At 39.4% G+C, this 18,247-nt stretch overlaps 1 protein-coding gene across 1 annotated transcript in view; it reads right to left on the bottom strand.

Annotated features, from left to right (window-relative positions):
• Positions 1 to 11,595, bottom strand: part of LOC105444566 (sn1-specific diacylglycerol lipase alpha-like) — a 62,858-nt gene extending 51,263 nt beyond the window's left edge. The window contains exon 1 of the mRNA XM_030994107.1: positions 11,356 to 11,595. The gene's annotated coding sequence lies outside the window, so the exon portion shown is untranslated. The remainder of the gene's footprint in view (positions 1 to 11,355) is intronic.
• Positions 11,596 to 18,247: the final 6,652 nt, after the last annotated feature.

Raw genomic sequence — 18,247 nt, 5'->3', positions numbered from 1 at the left:
AAGTACTATAAACAAGCATCAAGTATGTATATGTATGCATATATCTAAAGTACTAAAGAACTATACAAATTTAAAATACATCTTACAGTTTTAACTTTGCAGCATGAAAAGAGACACTGAAATCATTCAATCCCCTGATGTTGTTCATGTAACACCTACAACATGGTCAATATCATACACCACCTACATCAAACAATTCCTAACATCAAGCCCGAATATAACAATAGCCACTAGCTTATCCTAACCCAAACCCTAACCCCAACCCTAACCCTTACCCTAAACCTAACCCTGACCATAACCCTAAATTAAAACTAAATGACAAATCTAAGCATAACCCTGTATCTTTGACGAGAAAAAAAATCAAAAAAATCCTACAGCAATTGTTGTCAGGGCAAAAATCAGTGCATCCCATGTAAGCTTTTTCATCAGTCATGACATGAGAGGGAGATAGTAAATCATTAACGTCAGGGTGTCAAAACTAAATGGTCGATTAATTTAAGAGGTATAAATGGCTTTGAAAAGAACTATATATCTTCGGTTAAACCTTCCAGGGACACTAGTTGGTTATTCACTTGCATTCTTTTCTAAACAGAAACCCAGAAGAATTGGATGTCTCAGAGGTTGATAGTAAATCACTTACAACAGGCCGTCAACCCTAAATGGTTGATAAGAGGTATGAATGTCTATCAAAAGAACTGTAAATCAGTCTCATAAAGAGTTGTGATTGATCAAAATCAATTACAAGTCCTTTAATCAATCGCATGTATGCAGTCCTCTATCTCTTCTGTACATAGTTTCGGTTGATATCAATCACAAATAAATAAGTTGCAATAGATATCAACTCTTTATGCAACGGGGCCCAGGGATACTAGTTGGTTAAACACTCATATTTTGAAAAGAGACCCTGACGTATTGGATTCTCTTAATACTCTGTGCAATTTTATGACATAAGTTTGAACAACAATTGCTCTGTCACTTTTTCCACGAGTCTAATCGAATTGCAAATTTAAATCCTAGATCAAACACTTTACCTAAAAATCTTTAAGTGCCCGATTTTACCATACTCATTTCCCCCAATAGACTGTAGTGTTATAAAAACTGTTGGAAAACAAATTTTGAAGTTTCGATTTCCAATCATAAATATCTAGATAATCAGACGGGCGATCGACTTGTAAAAGTTACAGGATTTCTGACTGACCAAATTATTATCATTATGATTGCAGCATGAGCTAAATTGAGGATTTTGTTTAGAATCTGAGGCAAAGATACCAGTCCCTTTAACCCTAACTCCAAACTCGACATAGCACCCAATCATAATCCTAACTTAATATCTTTCACCAAAGAAAGCCCAAAGCAATAGTCATCAGGGCAAACATTGGAGGATATCAATATAAGCCTTATCAAAGTCATAGCATAATCAGAAGTAGATATTAACCCACTAATAGAGGGCTGGCATCCCTTAAAGCCCCAATGCACTAATTATAGCTACTTGCGCCCTCTATATAGCAAAAAATACCTAATCGGTGACCATGGATCCACAAGATCCCCTTTTTTAATGTATTGTGAACTGATTTGATGAGATAACCACCTGTCGGTGACCTTGCAGGGTGGTCTAATCCCTCCTGCAAACTAGTACAGATGAGCTTTAATGTTTCATGACTGACATAAAGTTTGTACTGCATATCCAAAGAAATTTAAATCTTGATTTATACCTTGTAGAGATTCCAGTTGCATGTAGCCATTTTGCCTGGGAAGAGACCCAGAAATATTGGATCCTTATATTCAGTACCATATAGAGATTTTAATCTATTTACCTATGGAAATCCTAACCCTGACCCTAAATTTAACCTCAAAGCCACTTGCAACCCGAAACCTAGCCTCATCTATATATTTGATGACATAAATGCAATATTGCCAGCGCATCTCTCCCATGTTAGCTGTACCAACATGCATGACATCATCAGAGGTAGATATTAACTCACTAATGACAGGCGGCATCCCTAAGTAGTCATCCAGTTTCCTGCTTTGATTAACTAATCAAACAAACACTTACACTCAACGTTTGTCACACAGTTGACAAGTACTATTTGCTCCTAATATTGCGGCAGTCCTGGGTTTTGATCCTTATTAAATAGAGTCAATTACATGTACCTGATTGAGGTATACGTCTTTCTACCCCAAAAAAATCATTCTTTAATCTTGAATAGCATCTAGCAGGGATACCAGTTGTGGCAACGTACCCTTATGCTAAACAAGCTATCCAATAACAGTTGTTGTCGTCGTTGTCGTCATCATCATCCTACTCCTCCTCCTCCTCCATCTTCTTCTTCTTCTTCTTCTTCTTCTTCTTCTTCTTCTTCTTTTTCTTCTTCTGCACCTTCTGATTCAATTCCTTCTCATTTCTCTCCTTCTCCTTCTTCTCTTTTTTCACCTTCTTATCCTTCTTTTTCTCCATCTTCCTCTTCATCTTCATCTTCATCTTTGTCTTCTTCTTCTCCATCTTCTTCTTCTTTTACTACTATTACTATTATTTATTATTACTACTATTACTACTTTTTATAACTACTGCTACTACTACTGCTACAACTATTAGTACTACTAATTCTTCTACTACTACTAATACCACTACTACTTGCTGGCACAGCCTACAGAACAGGAATTAACCTTAAAATGCTTCATGCAATATTGTTTATCATGTCTACTAGAAAGCTGCCAATGTGACGTTGAAGTTTCTAGAATCGGTTGTTTTGCAGACACCTGATATCCCCAGGAGTCCTCCAAAGTAAAGATGCTATCCTCCACTCCTGACCTTCCTCACCTCATCTCATCTCATCTCCCAGGATACAAGGAAGAGTGACAAGGCAGATGGAAGACAAGAGAGAGAGGGGAGGGGGAGAGTGGGAGGGAGGGAGGAAGGGAGGGAGGTGGAAGAAGAGTGAGAGGTAATATAGAGGGAGGGGGAGAGAGAGAGGGAGGGGGGAGGAGGGGAGAAAGTAAAGATGCTATCCTCCACTCCTGACCCTCCTCACCTCATCTCATCTCAGCTCCCAGGATGCAGGCAAGAGTGAGAAGGGAGATGGAAGAAGAGAGAGAAAGAGAGAGAGAGAGAGGGGGGGGTAAGATAGAGGGAGGGGAGGGAGGGGGAGAAAGAGAGGAAGGGAGAAAGTGAGATGGAAGAAGAAATTGGGGTAAGATAGAGGGAGGGGAGAGAGAGGGGAGAGAGAGGGGAGAGAGAGGGAGGGAGGGGAGAAAGAGAAAGATGCTATCCTCCACTCCTTACACTCCTCACCTCATTTCATCTCCCAGGATGCAGGGAGGAGTGAGAAGGGAGATGGAAGGGAGATGGAAGAAGAGAGAGGGATAAGATAGAGGAAGGGGAGAGAGAGAGGAGAGAGGGAGGGAGAGAGGGAGTGAGGAAGGGAGAGAGGGACGAAGGGAGAGATGGAGGGAGGAAGGGAGAGAGGGAGGAAGGGAGAGAGGGAGGAAGGGAGAGATGGAGAGAGGAAGGGAGACATGGAGGGAAGAAGGGAGGGAGAAAGAAAGGGAGGTAGAAATGGAGGGTGGGAGCGAGAGAGAGAGAGAGAGAAAGAGAGAGAAAGAGAGAGAAAAAGCGAACAAGAGAGTGTTGCACAGATGGGATACAGATATTGGGAAGAGAAAAGAGGAGAGACACTAAAATGAAACGAGGAAGAAAATAAAGAAAGAATGAGATGCTGGAGAAAGAGGAGGGGGAGGAATATTGAAATGGGGAAGAAAAGAGAGAGGAGACATCAAAGTGAAAACAGATAGGGGAGATAATAGAAAGAGTGGGGGAGAGAGTGGGAGATGGAGAGAGAAATGTGGAAGAGGGAGACAGAAAATAGAAAGTGATAAAAAGACTTACAAGAGAGATAAAAAGATGGGGGAAAAATAGGGAGACAGCCAGATGAAGAATGCGAAGAAAAGAAAGCAGAAGATAAAACAGAGATAATGACAGAATATAGAACAGGTGGTGTTTATTTTTCACTGCTGGATTTGAGAGATGGGGGGGGGGGGGGGGGGGGGGGGGAGGGGACAAGGATCTGCATGCCCCTCCTTTAGATCCAAACACACATTCCTTAAATACATTAAGAAATCTATATTTCTTTTATCAGATAATTTTCAGAAATGGGCAAGCCACCCTCCCCCTCCCCCTAACAAAATCCTGGACCTGCCCCTGCATATTTTGCCTGGAAGTGAGGATGTTGAATAGCTACTGCAGAGGAAGGGGAATCGAGAGAAAGGGAGCGGAAAAGATGAAGGAGAAGAGTCGGCATTTAGCATATATAGAACCTCCACACACCGCCTGAGGAGTGGTGTGTTGCGTAGCTAATGTAGGAGGATAGCAAACAGCTGCAGTACTAGGCCGAGCTGTGCAGAAATCCCTACGAGTCACAGCTCACATGTACTTGCTCAAAATGGCAACATCAAGAAGGCATTAAATGTGATACAATCTGTATTAATATACAGTGCGTATACAAACTTTGGTAGCTCTTAAAGAGAAGGTTGAGTTCTGGGAAGAGGTGAAAAATAATTTATGAACTTTATCATTCTTATTATGCCAGTGTGGAAGAACATCAGATAAGACATGTTCCCTAAAAAGCATGGCTCTTCAAATGCCTTCATATTCTAAATATGTCATGTTCATCGTAAAACTCGGGGGTAGGTTTTTTACGCCACGTGTTCGTTTAGTCCCATATACATCTTTCTGTGTACAGTGTTTGTAACTTTACCAAGACTTGGCCAAATTTCTTATTATTTTGATGATTTCAGAACCTTGCAATACACACAAATTATTATATGCTAGATGATCAACCTTTTCAGGTCGATTCCACACCGTTTCTTTCACAATGCAATCGCATGACCAGAACTCAACTTCATCTTTAATTAAGAAGCCCTTACTATTTATGACTTTGAACTTGGTTTCACGATGGAATCTACCTTTTTTGTGTCCAATGATACCCTATTCATCATAATTCTGCCACAGGTGAAGGAGCACAGGGGTCTTTAAAAAGTGTTGTCAAAATCGCCTTGTTCCCAGTTTGGGCTTAAGGTACCATCAGTGATGTAGTGGGGATTTGAACACTGTACCTTTAGCTTCATAGTCTATAAAAGTGTCCACTAGACCATGATACCCAACTACGGGGAACCAGAAGGGTTACATATGCAGTGTTGGGTCCAGAGTGGAATTTAAGAAACAGTTAGTGTTGGAAATTAACAAGCAGCATTTGTCGCAGGAGAAAGTGTTTTACAACAAATTTTACGCCACCATCAAATCTAACTCAGATATGAACACATTGATCCTGTCCTGCATTAAAGACACTACATCTTCTCCTTCAAAGCCAGTAAAGAAAAGCTTATTGTAAATGTAAACATAAAGTTCATGAGCTAACACCTTTATTGCTCTTCGGGACAGTATTGGAAACGCCCCAATTTCAAAAAATGAAATGGAAGCTCTCATTACCAATCATGTGAAAGAATATGTTTTGACTAATACATGATGATAAAAAATTTGCCGGGAAACCGCCTACTAATTCATATATTTCGTAAATTTGTTTCTCTCATGGTCTGTGAGAGATATAGGGTAGTCCCATATACATCTTTCTGTGTATAGTGCTTGTAACTTTACGAAGAATGGGCCAAATTTCTTATCATTTTAATGATTCCAGAACCTTGCAGATGCTAGATGCTAGATGATCAACCTTTTCTGATCGATTCCACAACGTTTCTTTCACAATGCAATCGCATGACCATAACTGGTCTTTACCTTTAAGGGCTGTATTACATAGCTGACTTTAAGCTACTACATCTAACCCAGATATGAAAGTATTGACCCTGCCCGCAAGTTCAATACAAATAATACACAGGTGTGAGTGTATGAGGCCGCGCATACATGACGAACAAAAACCTGTGTATTATTTGTTTTATAAAGTGGGTCTTCTATCAAATCTTAGCAAAACAATGTCTCCCCGCAACCTTCATAACAAATTCAACTTGCGCACACAGTTCAGACGATCGCGGCAGCAGTGGCCTCATAAAAAAACTGTGTAGTGCATGGAGCGACTTCTCATAAATATCCAATGCACAAAATTTGGCGTGCATTATGACTTTTTGTTGCACCTTTTTCGCATGGTTGTTATCACCAAAATGCACTCTCCGTGCATATGGTAAAAATTAATGCATGCACATGTGATCCATTTCGACGCTTCTCATTGGCTACATTCTTGAACCCATTATATAACAGATCATGACAGGTGCATGAAGATGCTACATCTTTTAGCCAGTAAAAGAAATGTTATTGTATATAAGTTGTCCCCATTACATAAAGCTGCATTTGATATCATCTGACAAAAGACAAATGGTGTCACACGATACAAGTTGAAAGAGAAGTTTGCATTCTGGTAAAGATAAAAAATAATTTAAGTTTGGAGGAAATAGCTTTGTAGATATGTCTCCTGAGAAGCTTTCTTCTTCAAACACCCTCAAATTCAAAATATGACGAGGTATAGCAAAAAAAGTCAAGAAATAGCACAAAAAGTTGGACCAATCTCTCATGCCACATGTGTGTTGTCACATGTACCCAGTTATATGTGCAGTTTGTGAGACTTTTAGCAAGTTTTTTTCCATTTCTTTATTTGGATCGTTCCAAAACCTCACAGTATAGTGTATATCAAACCTACGATACCACCCTTTCCAAATTGTTTCCAGAAAGTCTCTCTCACACTGTAATCAAGCAACGAGAATCCAACTTCACGTTTTTTTTTCTTCTGCCTGGAATACTGTGTTATAAATACAGAGTAGGAAATCCTATTGTTGATGGTATCCTTGACACTTACAGGTATGTTGTCTGCATTTGTCTGCTACGTGACAATAGGGTGCCGACTTGATGAATTATGAGTTAACGCCTGGCTGGCTACCAGACATTATGGTATCTGTGTCATCAGTTTCCATGTGCAGAGATCCAAAATTCTCTGACTCCAGACTTGGGGGAATAGATGATAAATGCAAATTCTTACATGAGATCGTTCAGTCATAGAATTAAAGGATAATCCTGGTGATTGACAACACCGTATTTATTGGGTAAATACCTCGAATAGTGTCAATATTTTTTGTGTATCTTTTTTTTTTTTGTTTTTTGTTACTGCTTTGATGTTTTGATGTAAACATTTATTCATTTATTTATATATTTTTGTTCCCATTTGCTATATGTTTTTGAATGCTTTTTTATAAGATTGTATGTTTGATGTAAACTTGCATTTTTAGTCTTTGAACTTTTTGAACTTTTTGACAAGTCTTGAATAAAACCTCATTTGAATTGAATTGAATTGAATTCCCCATGAGAGCCCATTCCTATGCCTCTTAAAGCCTATCTCCTCTAGTTTGGCCAGGAGGGATTAGACCTCCCTGCATGGTCACTGACAGGTGGTTATCTCATCAAATCAGCTCTCAATTAACATACGAGAAAGAGGATCATGGGGACCAATGGTCACTGATACAAACCTTTTTTTCTGAATAGAGGGAGCAAGTAGTACAGTGGGGCTTTAAAGGAACTCTCTGGCCTGAATTTGTGATGATTTTATTCCTACCATAGTGTAAACTCATACTTTAATTCCACTATGGACTAAAATAAGGGCATTACTGACCGCCCACTGGACATGAGTGGACTATGCTTATGGAATTTCAAACCTGAGGTTGAAATCAATCCTGTTTATAAATTCTGGCATTAGTGTAAAATCACTGCAAAACAAAACAATTCTTGCCAGTTACACTAGCTATAATAATACACTAGTACATTTTTCTAATATAAATATAGGAAAATAATGAAACACAATAACATTGGTCTTTTTGGAGCCCCCAACATGTATTGATCAACAGGTGAAGAAATAAGCAAAGAAAGATGCAAATTATACAAATCTTGCAGAGCCCCTAAATCTAAGTCCAGAGATGAACGCATCGATCCAGCCTCTACCGTATTCAAATAACAGCTAAATGACAGGTGCAATTATTGAAATGCTGTTTTGGGGTTGAAAGCTAGCTAGGCCATGCTAATTGTTCTTGAAAGCCCTGACCCAAATAGATACAATGCAAAGCTAGTTTACCGGCAAAAGTCCTTGTCGCTCGCAGTTTAAATGAACTAAGGTAGCTTGGTGAAATGTAATGGCATGAAAAGATGCATCCGGAACACAAAATGTGTAAGAATTAGTGATATTTGTAAATGAAAGTGCTTTTTGTGACATATCTGAATGAAAGAATTAGTTTGAGAAAATGAATTTGATCATTCCTCTTGACAGATGCGATAGCTCAGTCGGTAGAGCAGTGGTCTCGTAATCCGGTGACCCGGGTTCGAAGCCAAGGCGATTCGCGCTAGTGCCCTTTGGTAAGGCATTAATCCTCATTACCAGGTCCCTCGGAGAAGACCTAAAGACGTTGGCCGTCTGGTTGCGTACTTACAAGCATTTATGCTTTCTTAGCAGTCAGGTAAAATAACCACCACCATTCAAATTTAAAACATTTCCTTTTATAGTCCAAAATAAATGAAGGTTATTATGACACTTTATCTAGATTTTGCATAATTTGCTTCTTAAAATGTATTCCTGCAATAATTGCTCCGCAGTCCACCTCGCACACTAACCAATCTTCAAACCTCGATTATACACTGCACATAACCCTAACATTACACCTAACATAAAATCCAAGTGAAACCCTACCCCCAACCTTCCATCTTTCATGAAACTTGTTGTAGGAGCATATTGTCTGTAGCCAGCCAGAAGGACATTAACTCATAAACTGCAACACAGAGTTAAAGATAAAGGTGAGTTCTGGTAATGCAATTGCATTGTAAAAGAAAAGGTGTGGAATGGATCAGAAACAGTTGATCATGTAGCATGTAAATATATTGGTGTGCACTGCAAGGTTCTGGAGTCATCAAAATCATCATAAATTTGGCCGAGTCTTGGTAAAGTAACAAGCACTGTACACAGAAAGCTATATATGGGACAACACACATGGTGTCGGGGGCTAGTACTACCTTGATTTCCTTGTCTTTCTATGCTCATTACTCAGCCAGTATACATTTTCTTCCAAAATTGTTTGGCACATGTCATTTATTTGTAATCTTGAACATTCAGTGTAAGTTTCGTTTGATTCTGTGAGAATTAATATTTTTTTTTTTTACCAGAACTGGAGTTTATCTTTAAAGGTAAAGACCAGTTATGGTCATGCGATTGCATTGTGAAAGAAACGTTGTGGAATCGATCAGAAAAGGTTGATCATCTAGCATCTAGCATCTGCAAGGTTCTGGAATCATCAAAATGATAAGAAATTTGGCCCATTCTTCGTAAAGTTACAAGCACTATACACAGAAAGATGTATATGGGACTACCCTATATCTCTCACAGACCATGAGAGAAACAAATTTACCAAATATATGAATTAGTAGGCGGTTTCCCGGCAATTTTTTTATCATCATGTATTAGTCAAAAAATATTCTTTCACATGATTGGTAATGAGAGCTTCCATTTCATTTTTTGAAATTGGGGCGTTTCCAATACTGGTCTTTACCTTTAATGCCCTTTTGGCTCTGAATAGAGTAGGAGGAAAGGGGTGGGGGGGGGAGGGGTAAATGTGTACGGCTAACTGCTGCCTAGCGCTCTGGAATACCTTGCGTCATGACTCCTGAGATGAGAGATGACTTTTTAATAATGTCAAGCAAACATGTCACTCGAGTGTATAATGTTCTAGTTTACGTGATCCGTCGCACGTACATGTATAAAGGAAGCACATGACCTTTGGTGAAAGAGAAGGTTAGGTTTCACAGAGCCTTTTTTCACTGACAAACGACAAAAATCATTGACAAATGTGCTGATAACCAATCAGAAGCAAGGATTTCAGTAGCTTATAACAAAAACTAGCACTTGTCACTGATGACAAGTTTTGTGAAATCGGGCCTTGGTAAAGATGAAATCATTTGTGATCTTTCACATTTTTTAAAAGGCGTATATTGATTTTTGAATCGGTTCAACGGTACATGTATTGAATTTGCATTTATTTCCATCATCATCATACTATACAAAGATAAAAGACAGAATATCTTAGCAGATAACAACATCAAATGTACATAAGATAGACATTATAACATTACAAATATAAAGTAAATCTGGAAGTTTAAACCATAGTACATATACAGTATACCGCTACTAGTACTAGATAATCGAACTTTACCAAATGCCTCTAGACAATTTCTTTTTACTGTGTAATTGCATGACATGTAGGGGCCCTACTCAATTTTATCTTTATTAACCCTTGAAGCGCCAGAGGCAAACATCCATTTCAGCTGCCAACGGAAGAGCGAAATTAGAGCACATGTACTCCAAGCCCTTGTTTCTGATTGGTCGATACAAGATTTGGGAGTGATCGCAGGAAATCACGATCAATTCCAAGTTTGTTTTTCTCCAAAGAGGCTAACGCATCATCATCTGCCAGCCGGACGTTTAATCTCTCTTCTCAAAAACTAGTTTTTAGAAAGTTGACAAGTTGAAGACTATAAGTACAGAAAAACTCAGAATTAAAGGCAAAGTCTATCATGAAGCAGTCAAACCTGCATTAGTGACCACCTGTATAGAAAGACCACATTTTTTTTTATTTCCCTTGAAAATGGCTTCTCATTGAAACATGTACTAAAGGAACTCGTACATAAAGACCACCTGCCTATAGAGACCACTTTTCATACCTCCCTAGGGTGGTCTTTATAGACAGGTTAGACTGTATTTAGTAGATTTTCATAGAAGCAGAAGGAGTAGAGAAACAGATTAGTGAAAGTTTGAGCAAATTCTGATCCAATCAAAAGGTTATGAATTTTTGAAAGTGTATGAGAAACATTTTGTTATGATAATGGCCCATATCTTGGGTACCTTTATGATTGAAAATTTCCTTACTAGAGTAACAAAATTTAAATGTTTTTTTATGTAGAGAAGATTGGAGGGGGGTGGGGACTTAAAAGGTAAGTCACAGAGTTGGCAATTTGTGTCTGATGGATTGCAAATTCAAAAATTCTTAAAGACCGTCAACACTACTGGGCCAGAAGGGTTTAGACCACACAGCTAAGTCACTGACAGGTGGCTATCTCATCAACTCAGCTCTCAACTATTATAAGAAAAAGAGGATCATGGGGGACTAACAGGCACCGATTGGAGAAGTTTTCTATATAGAGGGAGCAGGTAGCTACAAGTAGGACAGTGAGGCTTCAACATCCTTATTTTTGAATCAGTGTAAACTGATACAAATTAATGCCCTTCTGACTCCGAAGGAATGAAACAGTAGAAGACGTTATCCACTTACTTCCTTTGATGTAGAGTACTGTTTTGATATGATGTCTCGGTCTGACATAGAGAATGGTCCCTCTCAGGCTGAGGAAAACGATCACCCCTTCGGTGATAATGGAGCAGCCCAGGAGGACCAGGTAGCCCAGGATACTGATGAAGAGATGCTTGGCGCAGGCTTGCGAGGAGTACGACTGCGAGACGATACACACCAGGATGATGGCCCTGTAAAGAGAGAGAGAGAGAGAGATGAAAGATAAATAATGGGGGTGTTTATCAAGTCGTATGTCTGACCATTGTGACAGGGTTTGTATTGCAATGAATCATCCAGTGCTCAGCAGCCATGCTTAGAAGACCCTCATATTACAGAGAGAGAGAGAGAGAGAGAGAGAGAGAGAGAGAAACGCTAAGAGATAGCAAGAAAGAGGGTAAGAGAGAGATAGAGAGAGATAGAGAGAGAGAGATAGAGAGAGAGAGAGAGAGAGAGAGAGAGATAGAGAGAGAGAGAGTGAGTGAGAGAGAGAGAGAGAGAGAGAGAGGGAGACGACAGATAAATAATGGGGTGTTTATTAAGTCGTATATCTGACCATTGTGACAGGTTTGCATTGCAATGAATCATCCAGTGCTCAGCCATGCTTGGAAGACCTGTCATGATCTGTTATTGAACAAGAAGGCAACATCAATGCTTTCATATCTAAGTTAGATATAGTGGCTTAAAAATAGCTTTTAAAATACCCAAAAGACTGATACCCTTTTCTAACTGCACTGATTTTCATCGAATACATCCGGATGCATCCGATGAAACGGCCAGTTAGAAAGCAACAGAGAAGAAAAAGGCGATTAAAACAGCGATTAATATGGTCAAAGGTCGCAGTATACGCGCGCTTTATCGTAACCAGCTGTGTTTGTTGACTTATGGATGAACATGCTGCATGCTAGCTAGATGGAGATAATAATAATTACGCAATAATTCTTCACTTCCGGCAAGGGCTCGCCACAGCGAGTGAATTTCACAGGCAGTTAGAAAGCGACAGGGGGAAAACTGCGGTTTCACCTTTGTTTACATAAGGAAAATTCAATCAGTATTTTCATCGGTGTGACTCCGATAGAAGCCAGTTAGAAAGCAATATGAGAGAGAGAGAGAGCGAGAGAGGAGAGGGATGGAGAGAGAGCCACACACACGCTCGTCACATTTCAATGCTTGAAAATACACATTTCCTACCAAACTAGAATAGAAAAAACATTTTATGTAGTTGCTAACATCTAATGTGAATTTCGATGCGTTTCTATAATTTTCATAATTGTGTAATTAACTATAATGACTTTATAATATACAGTGTATGGCATCATTGTCTGGTAGTCAGACAGGCAATTAGTTACTCATATTGTTCATTAAGGTGACATCCCTTTAACTCTTGTGTCAGGCAAAACATGAACAATAAGATTTCCTTCGCTGGCATTCAGGCAGAAGATCTAGCGTCTTCATGCACCTGTCATGATCTTGTATTGAATTAGAGGGCATGCAACTTTAAAGCCCCACTGCACTACTTATAGCTACTTGCGCCCTCTATATAGCAAACAATGCCGAAGCGGTGACCAGTGATCCCCAGGATCCCCTTTTTCTTATGTTAATTGAGTGCTGATTTGATGAGATAACCACCTGTCAGTGACCATGCAGAGAGGTCTAATCCCTCCTGGCCAAACTAGTGTAGATAAGCTTTAATATGTGAATGTGTCTGGCGAAACATTAACGATAAGATTTCCTTCGCTGGCGTTCAGGCAGAAGATGTAGCGTCTTCATGCACCTGTCATGATCTTGTATTGAATTAAGAGGGCATGCAACTAACTGAGTCACGACTTATGGATGGTGACGTTTAAAGGTTGGTCCCCAGACGTAAATAATCATTTCTGATTGATACACGTCTGTTTAAACCCCAATTACACACACACTCAAACATCAACGCTCTCATATTTAGATATTTACATGTAGATTAGATTTGTTATGATATATGAAATTGGATGAATAACACTTGCTCCTGCAACAATCCCTCCACTGTTAATTTCCCAAACTACCTGAACTCTTTACTTCATCCATGGACCCAGAACTAAGCATAACTAACCGTATTCCTAACTCTAAACCTAACCTCGAGCTCAATTAAATAGAAGTGTCTTCGTCTCTCATGGATACGTCGCTGTATCACATATGGGCCACGGTTTGAGTCCCGCTACAGCACTAATGTTCTTGGCAAGACATTTATCTACATTTGCCACCCTCCACCCAGGTGTAGTAAATGGGTACCCAATAGGAAGCAATTCCTTGAATGCTTGAGCGCCTCATCATGGTAGCTCGGCTAGAGCCGGGTTAACAACATGATTGCAGGGCCCTCAGGGAGAACAGTATTAATACTGATGAGGCTACCCTGGGTAAACAAGACATATTACTATTATTATCATTATTAATTGCAACCACAACCCTAAGATGTACTTTCAAAGAAATAAAGCCTGGAGCAATTGTCACAAGAGAAGGTGTCAGATGACCCGTAAAATCAGCTACGTAACACAGCCTCATAGTACCAGCCAAGAAATGGTTAGATTGTGTAAAGGCCCATTGTGCTAGTAGATGTCTAGGATCCCTCACAGAAGGGACCAGAACGTCACAAGATAGGAAGATCTGGCTTGAGGTCATGAAGCAGAAGCCATCACACATCCCCCAGATGGTGTGCAAGGCTTAGGTCAAGGTAGGTCAACACAGCCTCATAGTTGATATAGTGTCTGCTAAAGGCGAGAACGGCATGAGCTCATGTACTGTAGTTCATGTTTACATACGGTTGTCTGCATCATCACCTGCTGTCACAACACATCCCATCCCAGTTAAAGACAAGGATGAGTTCTGGGGGGTATTTCACAAAGACTAAGATCGACTTTAAGTTGGACTTAACTATGGCAGGCCGTTCATACCACTGTTTGCTCTCACCATTAACTGGCATAGGTCTCTCAAGAGACTTACAAATCATGGTCACAAATATACAGAATTTACTTTTTTTTTATAATTTATTATTGAAGGAAAAAATATCATAATAGTTGGAGCAAACAGTGGCATGAACGGCCTGCCATATTTAAGTCCAACTTAAAGTTGATCCTAGTCTTTGTGAAACACCCCCCCCCCCCTTCATGCGATTGCATTGTGCAAAAACGGTGTGGAATTGCTCAGAATAAGTTGATCATGTAGCATATAAGTACTGGTGTATACTGCAAGGTTTTAGAATCATCAAAACGATAAGAAACTTAGCCCAGTCTTGGTAAAGGTAACAAGCACTGTAGACAGAAAGATGTATATAGGACTACACAAACATATGGTATAAAAATCTGTCCTGATTGTTTTGATGTTACATGCCACATTTAAAATATTAAGGCATTTGAAGAGCCATGCTTTTGAGGAAACATTTTTTCTCTAATGTTCTTCCACTCTTGCATTTATAATAACAAATTGTTTTTCACCTCTCCCCAGGACTTTCTCTTTAAGCTTGAAAAAGCTGCTTCAGGGATTATCTCAATGTTCAATGTCCGTCAACTGCCCGCAAAAAGGCTGTTACTGCCTTTTTGTGGACAGACAAGGAGTTAATGCCTTCTGGTTCTCCGTAGAGAGGTGCTATGGTCTAGGTGAAAATTTACTATACTATGAAGTTCGTGGTACAGGGTTCAAATCCCTGCCACAACATTAATTGTATGGAAGTAGAGGCAGGATTAATGTGTTCATATCTGTCTTAGATGTGGAAGCTTAAAACCAGAGCTTTGCATATAAAGCCTGTAGATGTATCTACTGGACTCTCTCTCTCTCTCTCTCTCTCTCTCTCTCTCTTTCCCTGCTCTTTCTATCCTTCTCATCCTTATCTCTACCCCCTCTCTCTCTCCCTCTCTCTTTCTATCCTCCTTATCCCTATCGCGCTCTCTCTCTCTCTCTCTTTTTTCCTGCTCTTTCTATCCTCTTTATCCTTATCACTATCCCCTCCCTCCCTCGTCTATCTCACTCTCTCTCATTTTCTCTTCCTCTTCAACCTTCTCCCTATCTTTCTCTGTCTTGAACCTTCTAAACTATGAGAGGGATCAAAATAAAAGATAGTTATCACCATTGGAAAGTGAGTGTGTGCAAAATCATAATTCATTTAACGGAATGCAACTTTTAAATGTCCATGCTGCATTAATGAATCGACTTGCATAATGTCCCCCTTTTAAAGCAAGCATGGAAAATGAGAAAGAAGTTGCTAAACACAAGGGAACAGAATGATAATGGGAATAGCAAGAAATAGAGAGAGAAAGAGAGAAAGAAAGAAAGAGAGAGAGAGAGAGAAAAAAAGTGAGAAAGAGAGTGAGAAAGAGAGAGAGGAAGAGAGAGAGAGAGAGAGCGCAAGAAAGAGAGAGAGGAGACGAGAGGGGGAGAGAGAGAGAGAGCCCAAGAAAGACAGGGAGAGGAGAGGAGAGGAGAGGGGGAAGAGAGAGACACCCACACACATGTCACACAAACAAACAGAACACGCTACAGGCTTTCTCAAGTTGAAAACTGACTGGCTTTCATTAAAATTCAATCATAATTACGTTAGGTGTATTCATGCAGGCTCTAAATGGAAACAATTTTCCAATCAGCACATTTACAGCCTGCTTCAGTTGGCATTGACATTCGGGCAAAGATGCCACAGTCGTAAGAAAACAAACCACGACACAATGAAAACAAAAAGGCATGTTTCCATGGAATCGTCAAAGTTTTAATCATCCAGTTAGCCAAACCTTAAAGATTGAACCAGTTACCTGTTACATTGACAAGCATGCGGGTTCACAAGGCATTTAAACATTGACTGCTCGAAATGGTATAACTACTAGCGGGGCAAGCAGTCGTTGCTACAACAGACTGACAAAACCTCAAAGTTGTTGCATTCACGTGGCAAATAACTTTGAGTGAAAAACCTCCTTCTACTCGTAGTTTTCATGTTAGGCCTAACCATAAGATTGCTTACTATGATTTAAAACAGAGAGTAAACTTTGAATTTCCGAGACCCAGACTGTCTGCCCTGGTCTTGAACTTAAAGATAATCTTGAGGTTTAAAACCAGGAGCTAAACTTTAAGTTTACAGATTGTCGTGTGAACCCGGCTGAAGAATAAAAAGTCTACGACTGATAGGAAAAACAACCGCAGGAGGCGTTAGAAGGGGTGCAAGAACAACAGCCTGTGTAAACAGTAATGATTTCATCAAATTATACCCTATTCAGATGGGCTTGTCTTCATCAGCTCGAGATTGTAAAATAAAACGCTATTTTAACTATCCCGATCGCAAATTATCCAGCTAATTTGCATCTTCATCAGCCCGCAGTTGCTATTTGGTCGAGATAATGATCCAAGATATCTTGGGTTAGTTTGCCAAATATCCCGCTATTTGTCCAGTGTGTCTTCGCAAGCCCGAAGTCTAGCACTATGTGCGAACACTGAGTAAAATATCTCGCGCTAATTTCTTGAGCTGATGGAGAAGCGATTTGTAACTTCAGACTTATTTCCCAAATCCGAAATAGCTGGCTATTTGGCAATCTCGAGCTGATGAAAACAGGCCTGATGAGGAAGCTTGCACGTTTGTTGAGGTGTCATGGTACAGTGGTTCATTCACTGACCTTCATTCATAAGGTTGAGGGGTCAAACCGGAGTCCAGCACTAACGTCCTCTGAAAAGACATTAATCAGTGTTTGCCACTCTCCACTCAGGTGCAAATAGAGTATGCTTGAGTACTAGCTACTATGGTGGCTCAACTGTAGCCAAGGTGATAATTTTGAAGAGCTGTGAGCATCACATCATAGCAAACATAGCCTGAAATAGGCAGCCGTTGTCGCCATTTTCATCATTGTTGTTTAATTATTATCATCATTATTATCATCACTTTCTATGCATATTTATAAACAGATGATATTTCTTTCTCTCTCTCTTTCTCTCAATCTCTTTTTTCTCTCTCTCTCTCTCTCTTGCTCTCCATCTATCTTTCGTTGTAATGTTTCAATCAAAGCATGAAGGAAATGAACGCAATGAACACAAAAACATATGGCAGAGGTTCCGACACATATCTGGAATGCCGCATTGCAGGCAACTGCCCCTTACCACTACACAGGTCATCAGTCATACGTAAAATGGTCTACCGTACCATGTTCTTGCATTAGGAAGCGTATAATTACGTCATACAACTGCTGTGTATTTATTGCATCTATTGCAGGTTGTTTACGAACAGGAATAGAGCTCCAATATTTTCTCTATTGCTCTAGGCTTTATTTTTGTTGGTCAAAAGTATAGGTTTAGAGTAAAGGTTATAGGGTTAGGTATATAGTTTGGTGTCCAGCAATGAAGTTAGGAATTCAGTCAGTGTAGAAAATTATCATGGAGCAAGTGTCGTACAACCAAAAGAAGAGCCTCCCTTTCCTAAATGTAAATTCCTCAATGTGAAATGTTTACTTGATTGAAATGAGTGTAAAATATGTATTAAATGTTATATAAACATGTACATATATGACAGCAAAGTGTATAGACACGAGTATTACTTATGATATATAATTGTAGCATGTATATGGTGACAATAAAATGAAGAATTGTAAAATTTATGTTAGATATGTAGAACAATAACTGTAAAATAAATGTAGAATGGGAATTATGATTATAATAGGCTTGTTCATGTTACACAGAAAATAGGATCTTAAAATGCTCATTATATTATTTGTTTCATACATTATTATTCTTATCATTATAACTAAAATGTCAGTTACGTCCTTATCTATAGGCAGATGGCACAAAGAGCGAAAGCACCAATTTAGATTCGGCCCGTAGCAACGTATACTCTAATGATATTTTTTGGTTTGCTGATCAGAATGTTACGAACCATATGTCC

Source organism: Strongylocentrotus purpuratus, unplaced genomic scaffold (genome assembly GCF_000002235.5).
Source record: "Strongylocentrotus purpuratus isolate Spur 01 unplaced genomic scaffold, Spur_5.0 spur5_contig_850, whole genome shotgun sequence".
Taxonomy (NCBI): Eukaryota; Metazoa; Echinodermata; class Echinoidea; order Camarodonta; family Strongylocentrotidae; genus Strongylocentrotus; species Strongylocentrotus purpuratus.
This window is presented reverse-complemented; position numbering and strand designations above follow the sequence as displayed.